Source organism: Thalassophryne amazonica, chromosome 11 (assembly GCF_902500255.1).
Source record: "Thalassophryne amazonica chromosome 11, fThaAma1.1, whole genome shotgun sequence".
In the NCBI taxonomy this organism is placed as follows: Eukaryota; Metazoa; Chordata; class Actinopteri; order Batrachoidiformes; family Batrachoididae; genus Thalassophryne; species Thalassophryne amazonica.
Window position 1 is genome coordinate 52517272 of NC_047113.1, and position 15789 is coordinate 52533060.

The window sequence follows — 15789 nt, forward strand, 5'->3', positions numbered from 1 at the left end:
CATGTTTTCTGTGCACAATTTACAAAATTGCACAGTTTTTCACAGTCAGAAGCTCTACAAATAGAAATTGTAGTCAGGTTTTTGAATGTCTGACATTCCTTGAACTAATCATGCATACTGAACCTTCCATCAATCTTAAAAATGTGATATTTCATCAAAGTGATATTTCATCAAAAACCAACAACAACAAAAATAAAAATAAATATATAAACTTTTTACTGTATTGAGTGCCTATACTAAATAAATAAATACATCTGTGATTCCCAGTGCAACTGTGAAGCTTTGAATCACACGGCTGAGATCAACAATCGCACAACAGAAATTCAGTGAATCTTTGACTGAATTTCAGGCTGGAACAGAGATTAGAGGATGGAATGAACAAAGATGTCAAGATAGTAGAACAGAAACAGAAACATACTTGTAGTATTAGTATGTTTAATCCCCATTCTCACACACACCCCCACCCCCATCCCCCCAATTGGGACACAACAGCCCAGTCTCACATTTATTTCATACCCCCATCACAAAAAGCACCTGATTTTCATGACACATTTTTTTTATTTATTTTGCTATGTGTAAGTGTCTACCCTCCCCAAATACTAACCATAACCCCCCCAGACACCCCCATCCCACTTTTTGTGCCTCTATCATGAAATGAATTTGTGACCCTGTTACATAAAGTGCCCCCATTTTCATTCAACCGTCACAAACCAGCCCAGTCTCACGTCTTGTTTTTTTTTTTTTTTCTTGCTCCCGTAACGAATAGTGTCAAATGTTCGTGACAGGGTTTTTTTTTTAACTCACTATTACTAACCCTACTCCTACCCCCAACCCTAACCTAAACCATAACCTAATCCTACTCCTTCCCCCCACCCTACCCCGGTTCACTTTTAATTTTGTGCAGCCATCACAGAATGAATTAGAATGAATTTGTGCTGTCGTGACAAAAATGAGGCGCTTTTCGTCACAATGTCACAAACCAATTAATTAATTACCGATTAATGTGTATTTTGTGCTGCTGAATCGCGACTTGCCGTGAGACCAGGTTGCACAAACCCATAGATTAACGTACTTTTCGTAATGCCACCACCAACTGCAGTGAGACTGGGTTGGACACACTTGTGGACACTTCAAAAATGTTTGAAATATCAGCCAACAGTGAGGAGAGCAAATAAAGAAATAAATAAATAAAAAAGCCAGAAACTGTTTTGGAGGATTAACTTCCTTAGTTAATTTTTTAAAGGGTTTCTTGCAAACAAAGAAATTTGAAATATAGCTCTCAAAGTGCTAACCATACACTAATATGGACAGTATTGTAAAAAAATGGAAATATATTTTATACTTTATGCTGCATTGTGCTATGTTTACATTGATCTTATGTCTCATCTGGACATGCATCTGGTTTGGTGTCTGCTGAGCCGTATGCGTCCTTCTGATCATGATTAGCCAAAGCATCCTGTGTGTGTGTTCCTCCCCTCTCCTCCTGACCTCTCACCCAGCCTCTCTTCTGCTTTGTTGTGCAGGTCAAAGTCCACAAACCGGCACCTACTTATCCACATGGCCACGTTTTGGTATGCAGATACACAGACACAGGTGAGTCTCGTCCAGGTGCACCCCACAGTGATCGTGACCCACTCTGATTCACCCCACAGCTCTCAGGTCAGGCCTCGGGCCCAGCGGGCTCCTGGCACAGGTCACGCAGGGCCTCAGCATCCTAGGGATGAGACTCCAGACTGGCATGAAGAGGACTGTTTGATGTGGCCCCTGAGCCGTGCTGTGTTACTGCATTACTACGCCTTTAATTGGCTCCAGCAGCTGCTTCTCCCTGGTTGACAGATCCTGGCAAACTCTGTAATCTGTCTCTGACTGTCAGATGCACGTCAACCAGTTACTACTATGCAAGTTAGCTGCTGCAGATTTAAAGACGAGCGCTTTCTACGGAGCCAATTAACCGTGAAGTGCCTGCAGTCGGGATATTAAAAAGAAAAAAAACTGCTCACTTTGCTAAAATGACCACAGCGTGTTTCCAAATATGTTATGCAAATATGTCTCCAAGTAACAATCCCATGCCCATTTTTTTCAATTTTTGTCTCAGTTTTCTTGGGATGCAATCACGAAGAAGAGCCAGCAAAGTTCTCTTGGTGACAATAAAAGTGCCACTCTACATTTCCAGCATGCACAAAGCCGTCCTACCCGCTGGAAATTACCCTCTCAGGAACGCCAGCCAGAGATTGATCGCCAAGAAGATGAGCGCACCTCGGTCTCTGTGCTCCTTTGTCACTCCCAAGTTGGTGGATCTTGCCATGAAACTCCACCAGAGATGAAAAAGAGAGACTTCACAGCTGGCTCCAGCATACTAATACCATAGACTTATTAAATTAATGGAGGCCAGATTCCCCTCACTAAACGTGCTGCAGTACCCTTTAAGTTTGCCGGGGCTGGAGGGGGTGCAGCACTTTGAAAGCCCTCGTCGGCATACTGAACATGTTTTTGTAGAACCCTTTTGAGACGACGAGGATGCGCGGCAACTGTTGGCCTTTAAGTTTCAGCGCCGCTCCGTGTGATCTCCTCGCCTCACCGCCCTCTACTTGGATTCTGGTCCCGGAGAGGGGGGAGGGGACAATGCACGTCAAATGAGGCCAGAGGTGTTACTATCTCAGCGGAGGCCATTCTTTTCACACCTTTAGAGATGTGATTTTTTTTTTTTTTTTTTTTTTTGAGACACGCTGCTGAGCAAACTTTGATGTGAAAAATAAATAAAAGAAAAAAAGGTGCTCTGCGATAAAAGTCTGAAACAAGGTGGACATTCACTGGGATTTTCTCCAGGCAGGTAAACCTGGCCTCTCACAGAGCGTTCGTACCTGCACCCAGTTAACTGAGAGCTGTCGAGTTTGCTGCTTCCACTAACGGGGTTACAAATATTTCCATGCATCTGTTAGCTTGTTTGGTTGATTGTTGGGAGGGTTACTCGAAACGTCTACAGTCGATCTACAGTAAAACTGATGGAATGATCAGTCACATCAATATGAAGAGTTCACTGGCTTTTGATCACAATCAGGTTTATTGCGAAGAATGTGTTCACAAATAAGGAATTCACCTTGTTGACCCAGTGCAAAAATAAGGACAACAAGGGTAATTATCATAAGCTAATGAACTAAATATGTAGAGACAGAAGATTAAGATTATGTACATAAATGTGCCCAAAAAATGAATAAACGAAAGAATAAATAAAGATTTTTACTGTAGTAAGCTCTGACATGTATTTTGAATCACAATTAGCTTGGGCACAAATTCCTTAAAAAATAAATGCAGTAACCTTGACAACCTGATGGTGTGAGATTGGGTTGTTTCAGGACCACAGGCGGAGCTAAGCATGATGGCGTTTGGGTTTAGACCCCTGTTGAAATAATCCACATGTAGTGATGACAGAAACAACACTTTCAAAAGTCTAAATCACTGAACCATTTGCATCAGAAAATGGTCAACTTCATTGTTATATAGTGCTTGGATCTGTAAAGGAATTATCCTCAGATAATAATTTTGTGTCAAAACACTCAAAATAGCAAATGAAACCATTGCTCGAAACAATCATTTTTTTAAAGCATTCACATCAGGAAATGAAACAATTCACTGACAAAGCAACTGACTCCTTCACAGTGCTCAAACCAGTACACACTGATTCAAACACTTTAAACATCATGCAAAGAACTGGCTTCGAGAATTAATTTTGAAAATGCTCAAATCCCAAAATAAACACACAAAAAAAAAATTGACCAATTCTTTCAGCAAATATTCAGTGTTTCAAACAGTAGTGATCCCCATCTAGTTGACAGTGTTTAGTCCCCCCCCCCCCCAAAAAAAAATTGAATTCCTAGCTACGTCTATGGCAGATAATCAACAAGTGCAATTTTGTGACGCTCCAGATAAAAAAAAAATCTCAATTTGTTACACTGAATTTACAGGGATGGTGGTGATGACCTCAGTGTAAAATTCCAGGATTGGTCCTTTGAATGCCTTTGTATTATATTTAAAAAAAAGAAAAAGAAAAAAAGTGGCTGACGAATTGTAAGAAGTAACGGCAAACCAGTATAAGCTGCAGGAAAGCAGAGAAGATGCCCCATTGCCAAGCACTCACCGGGTGCCAGTGGCGAAGATGGTGTTTATAATGGTAATAATGAATTCCTCTTAATATAACAGTAGAAAATGAATATTAATTGTGCATATTTGCCCAACAGCAAAAAGATGAATCGATAAGAAAGCTGATGAACTCCTTCTGAGCTCTAAAATGCTTATCAAAAGCAAAATATCAGATGACTATTGATGATTACGATGAATAATATTTGCTAAGCCGACAATCATTCCAGCATGCAGTGTTTTGTTGTTGTTGTTTTGTGCTGATATATTAAGTAACAGGAAGCCCTAAACACATTATGATATAATGCTCCATTCAGTTGTGCACACTCATTTAGGAGCGATTCCCAATGCCATAAAACAGAACATCTCACACAATGGTGGGATTATATACAGCCGGCAATGAGGCAGCACAACTGAAATATCCATTAAAGGGAGAGCGGCTGCCGTTTTACAGATGAAGTCCTGACAGGCAAATTCACCATCTGAGCTGCACGATGACAGTTGAGGTGCTGAATGCAGAAATCCACTGGAGCTAAAAATGGCTGACTCAGGTGCACAGCATAATAACACCCACCCCCCACCCAAATGCCTTAGTCTTTGCCTGCCTGCAACAAACCAGCACCATATACTGCTTTCAAAAATCCATGTTTGGCAACAATTTGATTTTCATCGCTTGTTTTGACAGTAATGATTCCGAGAAACCTTTGATATGAGCTCATTCGCAGTGGCTGAAACATCGGCGGGTATCGCTCCTCATTAGCGATTCCATAAGCAGAGTGCAATGCTCCGCTGTAGCGCCTGATACTTACACGCCTCCCACTCTAAAGTGTGGCAGTAATTTATTCTCTCTCCAGTGCTCATCATCCTGATACAACTCACGAGGTGACAAGAATCCATCTCTGTGGTACCTGGTGACACAAAGGGAGGAGGGGATCAAATAACTCTGTGATCGCAATCAGAAATGGGGAGGACACTTACGAGGCGAGTTTAGAACATTCAAATTTTCCATCATTCCCAAAATATAAAACTGACCTCATCCAACACACTTGTGAATGATTCAAGGGTTCTGCAACTAATTTCAAGCGAGAAGATATATAAACCATTGGCTGGGTGAGATTTGAGCTGATATAAGCCAACCTCTGCTTCCAAAGGTTTTCTCAGAATATGGCTTAGGCACATAAAAGTGAAGTAGCATATAGAGAGTATGATTCATTTGGCAGCTCGTATTGTCCAGCTTCAAAACCTAAAGCTAGTCAGAGACACATTGTGGGTTGTTTTCAGCTTCAGAAAAGAGAAAGAAGGCTTGAGCTTAGGCCGCCCATCCCCATCCGGAGATGGGCTCTTTTTCATCTTATCGCAGTCTTAGCGCATTGGCGTGATGACTATGTGCTTCACAGGTGGGAGTCTGCTTCTGTCAAATAAGCCAGTGCACTAAGGACGGGATTTGCTGCTGTTATTTTTCTATTAGGGAAGAATTATGCTAAGCCTTTAGAGGCCATCTTTTTGTTGCTATGGCAGCCCATATTTCCTACCGGGTTGCGACCTTGAATGACTACAGTGCAAAGCCAAGTAGCCCCAAAACCCTTTGAGGATTAGAACTGTGGTCTCATAGTTATGCAAAACACATCTGATATGACTGAACTTTGAATGGCTGAATGACAAAGTTTACTGAGATTGCCGCTCTTTTCATCTGATTATTGTCACTTGATTATCCCCAATCACTCAGCGTGACTTCACATACAGCTTTTTCAATGGATGTTTCTCGGAGAACATGAAGAGTCTTTTTTAACATGTCCACAAACCTCATATCTTCACTTATTCCATCAGTGAAAACAAGTTTCCAACATTCATTGTGGTTAAAATTCAATTTGAAGGCATTCATTTCAAACAGGAACTAGAAAAGGACTTGAAGAGTGCATACCTCTGTCAGAGTAGAACAATCAGTGAATATTGAATTGGAATTGGAATTTACATCAACCTAAAATCTAACAGATGTGGAACCAGGTCCAAATTTGCACAGAATTCCAATGACTGATTATTTTGTGATGCCTATGCAACCACTTTAGCTTTAATGTTTTAGGTTACTACAAACTGATAAAAAAAAATCTGATTTTAGCATCCATATTTACATCCTGATCAAGAACTGTGTGCCCCCCTCTGTTTTATGAACCAAGTGTTTAATTTCGAACTCTTGATCAAAATGTTGAAAAGTGCCCTATACTGGAACAGACATACAAGATAAAATCAGATTCGGAACCCATATTTATTGGATACATCCTTTTGATAAGACTGACCACTGAACCAAGTTTTGTGAAGCTCATTAAAATAGTCAAAATGTTGAATGATACCAAATATCTGTATGTAAGCAAATAAGCTAAAAGATCCAGAAGTTGTATGCTAATCAACACTTAAATGTTATGAGAACTTCCTCTTGGTAATGCTGATCATTCATTATTGTCTAGAGTTTGAACCTTTTTGAAAAATTGGCTGCAATATCATAAACAAATGCACTAGATCAGTAAAGTAAGACCCTTCGGCTGTTCCCTTGTTTTGCACTCAGGGTCACCACAGCAAATCCGATGTGGATCTGCATGTTGAATTGGCACAAGTTTTACTGAAATGACTCCACATTTCCTTGAGAAATGTGGTGGGGATGGGATTTGAACTGGGAATGTACGTCACTGAAAACAAGTGCACTAACCACTTGGCCACCACCCCTGCACAAATGCACTTGATCAGTAAAGTAAGACCCTTCGGCTGTTCCCTTGTTTTGCACTCAGGGTCACCACAGCAAATCCGATGTGGATCTGCATGTTGAATTGGCACAAGTTTTACTGAAATGACTCCACATTTCCTTGAGAAATGTGGTGGGGATGGGATTTGAACTGGAAATGTACGTCACTGAAAACAAGTGCACTAACCACTTGGCCACCACCCCTGCACAAATGCACTTGATCAGTATGTACACAAAATAAAAACAAAAAGACTGAATCTATATATAGACCATGACCAACAGCTAAAATTAATGGGTAATTTCTTTTGATCATTATTCATATACCTCACTTTATAGATAAGGAAAATGGTCAAAATGTAGAAAAATGTCTTATATCAGTATGTAAACAAAATAGAATATAAGATCAAACACCCACATCTATATCCGGAGGAACACCTAAATTTAATAATGTATTTCTCTTTATAAACTTGATCAAAACCTTTAAAAAAAAATGGTCAAAATTATGACTAATGCCCCATATCAGTATGTAAACAAAAAAAGAAAATAAGATTAGGAATCGATATCTAGTTGCTGAGCAACACCAGAAATTTATGGGTTCTTCTCCTTGATAGGATTGATGATTCAAAAACCTTTCAAATAATGGACACAATGTTGAAAAAAGAATCCTCATATCAGTTTGTAAAAATAAAAAAATGAATAAATAAGAAAAAAGATACAAAAGATAATGGGTACTTCTTCCTGACTAGACTGATCTTGCAACCAAGTTTGAAGATCTGAAAACATTTCAAGAAATTGCTGAGAATGTTGAAAAATACCCCCATATTAAAATGTAAATGAAAGAGAAAGTTAGATGCTGATCCAACACCTAAAAGTAATGGGTGCTTGATAACATTTAGCATTCAGTAAGTTGTGTGAAGATTAGGTAAAAAAAAAAAAAAACCTTAATAGAGAATAATTGAGAACAGCATGTAGAATAAAACTAACAGTCCAAAATTGATATTCAATTTCAATCAACAGCTCAAATAAGAGAACATTGGTCAAGCCACAAAGTATCATAATGGTAATCTTGCAAGTGGATAATCACACAAATTGTTTGTTGGAGGTCACTAAAATTTGCTAAAGCTTCAATGGTGCATGAAGGCAAACAGTTGGCACTTTGAGTTTCTATTTATAAATCTAAAGATTCCCTTTTGCAGTCATGTCAACCACAGCTGCAGGTACATTTGGCACATGATTTACCGCTGAAAGGGAATCTCCTTCCTATAGTAAGTGCGGTAATGTTTGTCAGTCAAACATAATTTGATAGTTTAAAACGATTCCACAAACTGCACTTCCAACTCCACATGCAGGCAAATCAATAGAAACTGTTTCTGCTCTTTAGATTTTGTCACAACTGTTTTTCAGACCAGCATCAAAGCCTTAACTGGGTTTCGGAGACACGTATAGACAGCTCCTCAAATGTGACACGGAGATGAGCCTTTGAAAGTACGAGATTGACACTATTGTGGTCACAAAGCACAACAGGAGATGACTTTGAAGAGGAAAGTGCTTTGAGTATATTGGATTCTACTTTGGAAGCGGTGGCCGAAGAAAATGAGCTCAAGTATCAGACATGTTGCATTGGTGTACATTTAAACAACAAAACGAGATATAAACACAAACATGCCACTTCCTATATGGACAAAAACTAAACTGTTAAACTTTTAAAATTGACATCATTTTCAGGTTTTATCTTAAATTTGTCTTCTTCTTTTTTTCAACTTCCTTGTCTTGGGACAGAAGGGGTTTGTGATGCAAATAAAAAGTTGACAATATATCCAAGCCCGTACTGCTTTTTTTACTTCACAAACTAAAGCGTTGCTATCACAGCGATGTCTTGCTGGCAGTTTGGGAATTGATCAGTCTCCATCCCGAGTCGCATCCTTGTCAGCTGGCAGGTCTGCTGAAGATGACACATTTTCTGACAGTGTCTTGTCAATGAGTGTGCTTGAGTGAAATCCCAAATGCCAAAATCATATCTATCATCTTTATTTTGACAAACTCGTCAAAGCCCGTCCCTCAATCTAATTGGTCTTTGATGTTCTTGTAAAACAAAGTCTGCTTATCTTCCTGCTTTTATTTATTTATTTGAACAATCCTTGGTGTTGAATGCTTCTCAAGTCCTTCGTATTCAGTAATGTTTGAAAAAAACAAAAAAACAAAACATGACAGTCACATTTTAGCTATACTCTGATGTCACACACTCTTTCTGGCTTAAAGGTTCACTCAATAAGAGGTTTGGTCTGCTTTGATATGAGGTCTCTGGTGATACGGTTTTAGCATGCTATCTGCCTCTGCAGTTCTCTGTCACCCACTGCTGCAAAGACTGACGTGCTGAGAGCTACCGAGCACAAACTCAGCCTTTTATTCATAGTGACTCCAAATTAAAGGTACACTGAAACACAACCATGACAAGCAGAAGGCAACTTCTGCCGGTATTTACCCCTGTCAGACAAGCTATACTGAAAAAAAAACATTGGTTACACTTAAATGGGTCAACACCACTGAATTTCATCTACCTTTAACATTTAATAATAATGTAATAATCTTTATTTGTATAGTACCGTTTACGCTGGAAATGCAGCTCAAAGTGCTTTAGGATGATGTAAAATTTATATAAAATGTCTTCAACAGTAATTATCATTTAAATGGAAATATCTTTCAAAACAGGTTATCATCAGATGTTGTAAAATGGACATAAAGTATGATGCATTCAACTCAATCTCACGCCACATTCCTGATGGTGTCATGAAAAGTGATTTCATCTATTAGTTTGTGATACCATCACGAAAATGTAACATATTTTATGATGGCATCATAAAATTATTTTGTGATGGTTTCTTCCTCAGTATCATCAGAGGGCGTTTTTCATAACCACTAACGCCTGAGTGCTTGTTCTAGGGGTTGGTAAGGTTAGACCTTACTTGTGTGAAGTGCCTTGAAGCAGCTTTGTTGTGATTTGGTGCTATTTAAAATGGTAAATGGACTGCATTTATATAGCACTTTTCCATCTGCATCAGACGCTCAAAGCGCTTTACAAATAATGCCTCACATTCACCCCGATGTGAGTCTGCTGCCATGCAAGGCGCTCACTGCACACCGGGAACAACTAGGGGATTAAGGACCTTGCCCAAGGGCCCTTAGTGATAGGTTGGGATTTGAACCGAGGATCCTCTCGTTTCAAGCCCAACGCTTTAACCACTAAACTATCACCTCCCCTAAAATGAAATAAATTGAAATTTAATGGTATCATGAATTTGTGTTTTAGCAATTAGCATTTAAAATGGTGACTAAAATTCGACCGTGTCACAAAAATGTGGCATATTTTGTGATATATCACAGGAAAAATTAAATAAAATGGGAGACTGGGCTGGGTGTGTTCCATTTGTAATTGGAGGTCGGAATTTCCAGCACAGTCTCACGTTTTGTTTTGTTTTATTTTTTTTTATTTTTTTGTGGGGGGGGGGGGGGTGTTTTTTCTGTGCCCCTATCACAAAATGTGCACTGTTTTTGTAACGTTTTTTTATTTCACTATTTATAATCCGCCCCTACCCCTAACTCTAACCATAACCATAGTGTAAGTGTGTACCTTCCCCAAACCCTAACCAGAACCCCCCAGTCCCCCCCATTACCCCACATTTCCTTTCCCCGTAACAAAATTAATTTGTGCAGTCATCATCATGAAAGGTCCCCCATTTTCGTGCCCCCACCATGAACCCATAGATTAATGTACATTTTGTAACCCAGTCTCACAAACTTCCATGAGGCTGGGTTGGAATTTTCCATTTATTCCCGAACTACCTCCTGAAATGTTGCGTAATGTGTTGTTTATCAGCTGATGCAGCTAATACTGGCTAACCTGATAGAAGTTGCAAACTACATTAACTAACTTCACTGTACTACAAACTAAGCAGTAACTTAAAGCACAAGTGTAACTTCTGCACCATCTGTTCTCTTCCATGAGGTCTCTTTGGTGGAGTGAATATTTTTTGTAGCACTAAGGTGGAAAATGGAATGGATTTACCTTGTGTCTGATGTCATTCCCAGTTGCAAATTATGACTTCCGAGATAAATGGAATGCAGCAGAAATGCACAAAAATTCATATATATACCAGCAGGCTGTGACATATTGTTGAATAAAGTCACATGTAATAACTAAAAAATAAATAAATAATTGGACTACTTATTGTAACCCTAATATGCATTCATGAACTGTGAAATGTGAAATGTATCTTGTGGATGCATGTGGAAATTTATATATGATTATGAATGAAATATTGTATGTATGTAACCTTTTGTGTGATAGCATATGAAACACTTTATAAGAACATGATCAAAATTTTGAAATGATTTTTTTTTTAATCTCACAAGCAAAGAAAGGATATTTTTTTTTTTTGGGGGGGGGGGGGGGGGAACAAACTGTTGACCAAAATGGGCAATCATTTTTAAAAATAACAGAAAAATAAAACAACTAATAAAATTATAAATTAAGTAATTTATTGTTGAGGGTGGAGATTCTTAATTCTGAATAAACCTTTAAATGACAAAATATAATTATGTTAGGCCTTTAAATATTTCCAGAATTATAGATATGATAGATATTAGATATGGCTGTAAGAGTCCTGATTTTGTCCCTGTGGTTGAATAATATATAACTAAGGTCCAGGGGCCACAATTTGCATGGGGAGCACATCTTTCTCAAATAAATAAAAAGACTGAGAGAGAGAAAACGCATAAGATTGTCAATGACACAAAATCATCTTTTTAAAGAAAAGGGGGGAGGTGGGGGAGGCAATACCATGAGCAAATAATTATTCATGATGGGAACAGATACACCTCAGGACACTACAGTATTTTTATGTTTATCAAAGCAAAAATTAAAAATCGAGTATAAAGATTCAGGGCACACCTCATAGAAGTGTTTCCCTCAAAACAAACATTTTCACATATTTATAAAGTAAATAAATAATGAGGTAAGTATTGCAATTTGCAGCATTCAGCATTCACCTGTATACATTCTGTGCTGTGGAATTTTAAAGACCCGTCTTTAAAATCTGATGTCAGTATATTTTTATCAATATGATTGTGTTTTCATGTTCCCCATCATTAAAGATCCACAGTTTACTGAAATGCCCCTGCAAAGTTTTAGGTCTGTTTTAAATTTGTATGGTTTACGATGATGTGCAAATGACTTTTTTCGTGCACCTATCACGGAAAGCACCCCATTGTCGTGACTTTTTTTTTTTTTTTTGCTATTTATAATCCTCTCCCTTCTAGTAAGACTAACCATTTAACCATAACAAGTGTCTCCCCTCCCTAACCCTAACCCTAACCCTAACCATAACCCCTAAGACCCTGTGGGCCCACATTTTGTGCCCCCTTCGTGCCCTGTCATTAATGTACTTTTTGTAATGCCATCACGTACTGCCGTGAGTGGGTTGGAATAAAAAGACCCCTTTAAACATGATGCAGTTTTCTCATTTTGTGCGTTATGGAACACATCACCTTGTAGGAACAAACCCTTCTGCCTCCCTGACAGACGTGGAAGTTGATTTATGGCATATTTATTGACCTTTAAAATAACTAATCCACCCTCTGCTCATTGTGCAGCATCCAAACTCGAGCCCTTCACTTTGCGCTTGTGCGGTGAAGGTTCGGTGATAGAGATCTGGTAATCTTGCTTATGACGGGGCTCCCCTCCCCCCCCCCTCCTCCCCAAATGGAAGCTCACCTGAGCTGCACATGTGCGCGCTGCTGCGCCACATCGTGCGCGCTGGGATTTACACGGGATTAAAGCAGAATATTTCAATTTACCCATGGAATTTACCTGTCTGTGCACAAGTAATTACTTGTCCCCTCCCGGAAAAAAAAAAAAATGCAATTACGGGAACACTAATGCAGACACGAAGCCCGGGAGGATAAAAAGGGGCTCGGAGTCAAATCAACAAAATGGAAATAATTAAAAAATGACAGTGGGAGCCAAAAAAAAAAAAAAAAAAAAAAAAAAAAAATCTCAATTTAATGCGTAAATGGTCAAAAGACGATTGAGATCAAAACGAAGTTTTTTTTTTTTCTTTTTAGGTTTACATTCATAACTGTTTAAAAAAATATAAAGACATCAGTGCTCCATAACGAAAGAGTGTTTCAGGAACAAAAGTCGTTTATATTTAACTCTCGTTTAGTATTGAGATTATTCCTGGTTGATGTTGGATCATTTTTGTGTAATGTAAAATGTTAATTTTTTTGAGGGGGGTGGATTGGCTAAAATTGGGAGAAAAGTGAGACAGGGATGCTGCGGGAAGAGAATAAATTTGACAAAATACTGTAAATTTGATAACAGCATTTTGAATGGTATTATTGCAGCCGAATTGATTCCATTGTTGAATTCAAGCGACGGTGTAACCTGTTTGAGTTTACTTTATAGTTAATATTTGAGTGTTATCCCTATAACATATTGTATTACACTCACACATAATGTGTGTTTTTTTTTTTTCTTCGTTTTTCACTCGTGTCCCGTTAACAGATACTCCGTCAGGCAAATACAAAAAAAACTGCAAAAAATGTCTAAAACATTTTAGATTAAACATTAATATTATGACACCTGGCTGAATGTAGCATTAATGGATATAAATCCCATGCAGAATATGTTACTGTTCATTTATTTATTTAAAATTTGTGTTTAAAAACTCTAATTTATTTCAGCAAAAAAGTGTTGCGGTGTCTGTGATGTGTTCATGTGTTGCATCAACATTAAAGTGGAAATGCAACCTTTAAAAATGAACACATTCATTTAAAACATATGTAGATAATTAAAGATTGACCTTTGAAGATAACTGATTACACGGTGTCTGGTTTTACACCTTCCCAGTTTTTTCTGAAGTAAAGCTACAAATGGACAAATAAATTAGAGGACGTAAAACGAGCTCTGAGTGGAAAATTAAATGGTGTTTGTGCGCTTTTTGTTTAGCACAAAAACGCCTCTTTTGGTTTTGTGGCAAAACTGCACATGCACTGATCAATCACAGGGGCCCCGTGCGTGCGCTGCCGTGTAAACAGGCCCCTGTGCTTTGTGGCACTGAGGTGGATTAGTCCTGTGCTTTTGTTGGACATCATGTCCAGACATGGACACTGATTCTAAAGCCTCTCCGAAGAAGTCTCAGCAAACCTTCAGCAGGAAGCGAAGTCTTTGGAAGTGTAAATACTATTGCATAAATAAATAAATACATAAATAAATATATTTTCAAAAGAAAAAAATAAATGGATACAACTATCGGGATTTTTTTAAAATCTTGCCAACCAATTAATCAGTTTAAATAAAGAAAAACTGACTTAATCTGCCGGCAGTGGCTTCATATGCGCGCCCGCATCCATGTGAACGCACGCGTGCTGCGCAAATTTGCAGTTTAGAACTGACGTTATAGCCCAATAAGGATTTATTACTTTATTCTTTAACATTATTATTGTGGCTGATATGGACAAGGATTAATCTTCATAGACTGTCCAAAACAATTAAAAACAAATAATAAATAAATAAAAAGTTGCTGCATCAGTGTCCTCCACATCAGCGCGCTCTCAAGAGATTTCTTTCTTTTCTTCCCCCCTTTTTTGTGCGTTGAATGTTGTTTTGTGTCGCCTTTTTTTTCAATTCTGGTGTGCTTTTTGTGCAGCCTCACTGAGAATGTGAAATGCAACAGATGAGAGGAAAATAAAATGATTCAAATTTCTCTTTTATCCCTTTCAGTGGCTAAAATAATCAAGCAGAGAATAACTTTAATGAGTAACCGGAATAAAAGAGAAGGCCTGCAGGCCTACAGTCTGTGTGATGTCTTTTCATCATTCGTCCACTTGTAGAGTTGAAGCCTCTTCTGGATTTTTTATTTTTTTATTTTTTATGTTTTTGCAGCTTCATAAATGCACAAATTTCGTGTTATGACATTATTAAAATGACATTTTCACATTTCCCTCCCCCAGTTATTTCTTGTGTTATAGTTTGCTGCAGCATGTTGCAACATCTGCGCTGCTGTTTTTATCTGCGTGGTTCTATATTATAATATATATAAATACTACTTCAGTGTTTCGCAGTCAAAAGCTGGATGTGTTTTATTCATTCAATCACGATCGTCCCGCGGGGTTCCATAATCAGGAAAAACAAATCCACTCCGAACTCTATCTTTTTATAGCTTGAACTGCAGTAGATTATGCGCAAGAATTTGTTCATTTACATCTGATCGAGTTGCGTCAATGTCGCTCGGAGAATTTGTTCTATTGCGTTACTCAGAAAGCGTGATGCTTTTATTTTAAATGACTGATTTTAGGTGGAAAACCCCGCCGAGACTCTTGACTTTGATTGTACCTGACTTTGAAATGGAATAATAATACATTAAGCCCATTTTTTTACGAAGCAAAGGTCTTGATTAAGTGTTTCTGTAAAAGTTTTTTTTTTTTTTTTTCAGAAGAGAAAATACTTTCAAAATGTTTTTTTGTCTAGGAGTGCAAGATCTGTAACTTAAAATAGCATATATTTATGAGAAAAAAATGATATGGTGCACATTCTGTATAAGTAAATTTTGTTTTTGTTTTTACAGTGATGTAAAGTTGTAGTAAAGCATTTTATTTTTGCTCTGTCTCTCCATGATAGAACATCAGGGGATTTCATTGGCATCCTGCAAACTGGACTTCTTCATGAGTTAGTAATGAAAAAAAAAACTTCTCTGTGCTACCAAACACCTCGTTCCCACATTTTACTACAAATAATGTGATTGTATTTTGTTTCTATCTCATCAGGGTGCAGCTTCGATCCTCATGTCTGTCCATCTGTGGCACATGTGACAAGAAGACGACCACCAGCAATCTGAGAGAGAGAGAGAGAGAGAGAGAGAGAG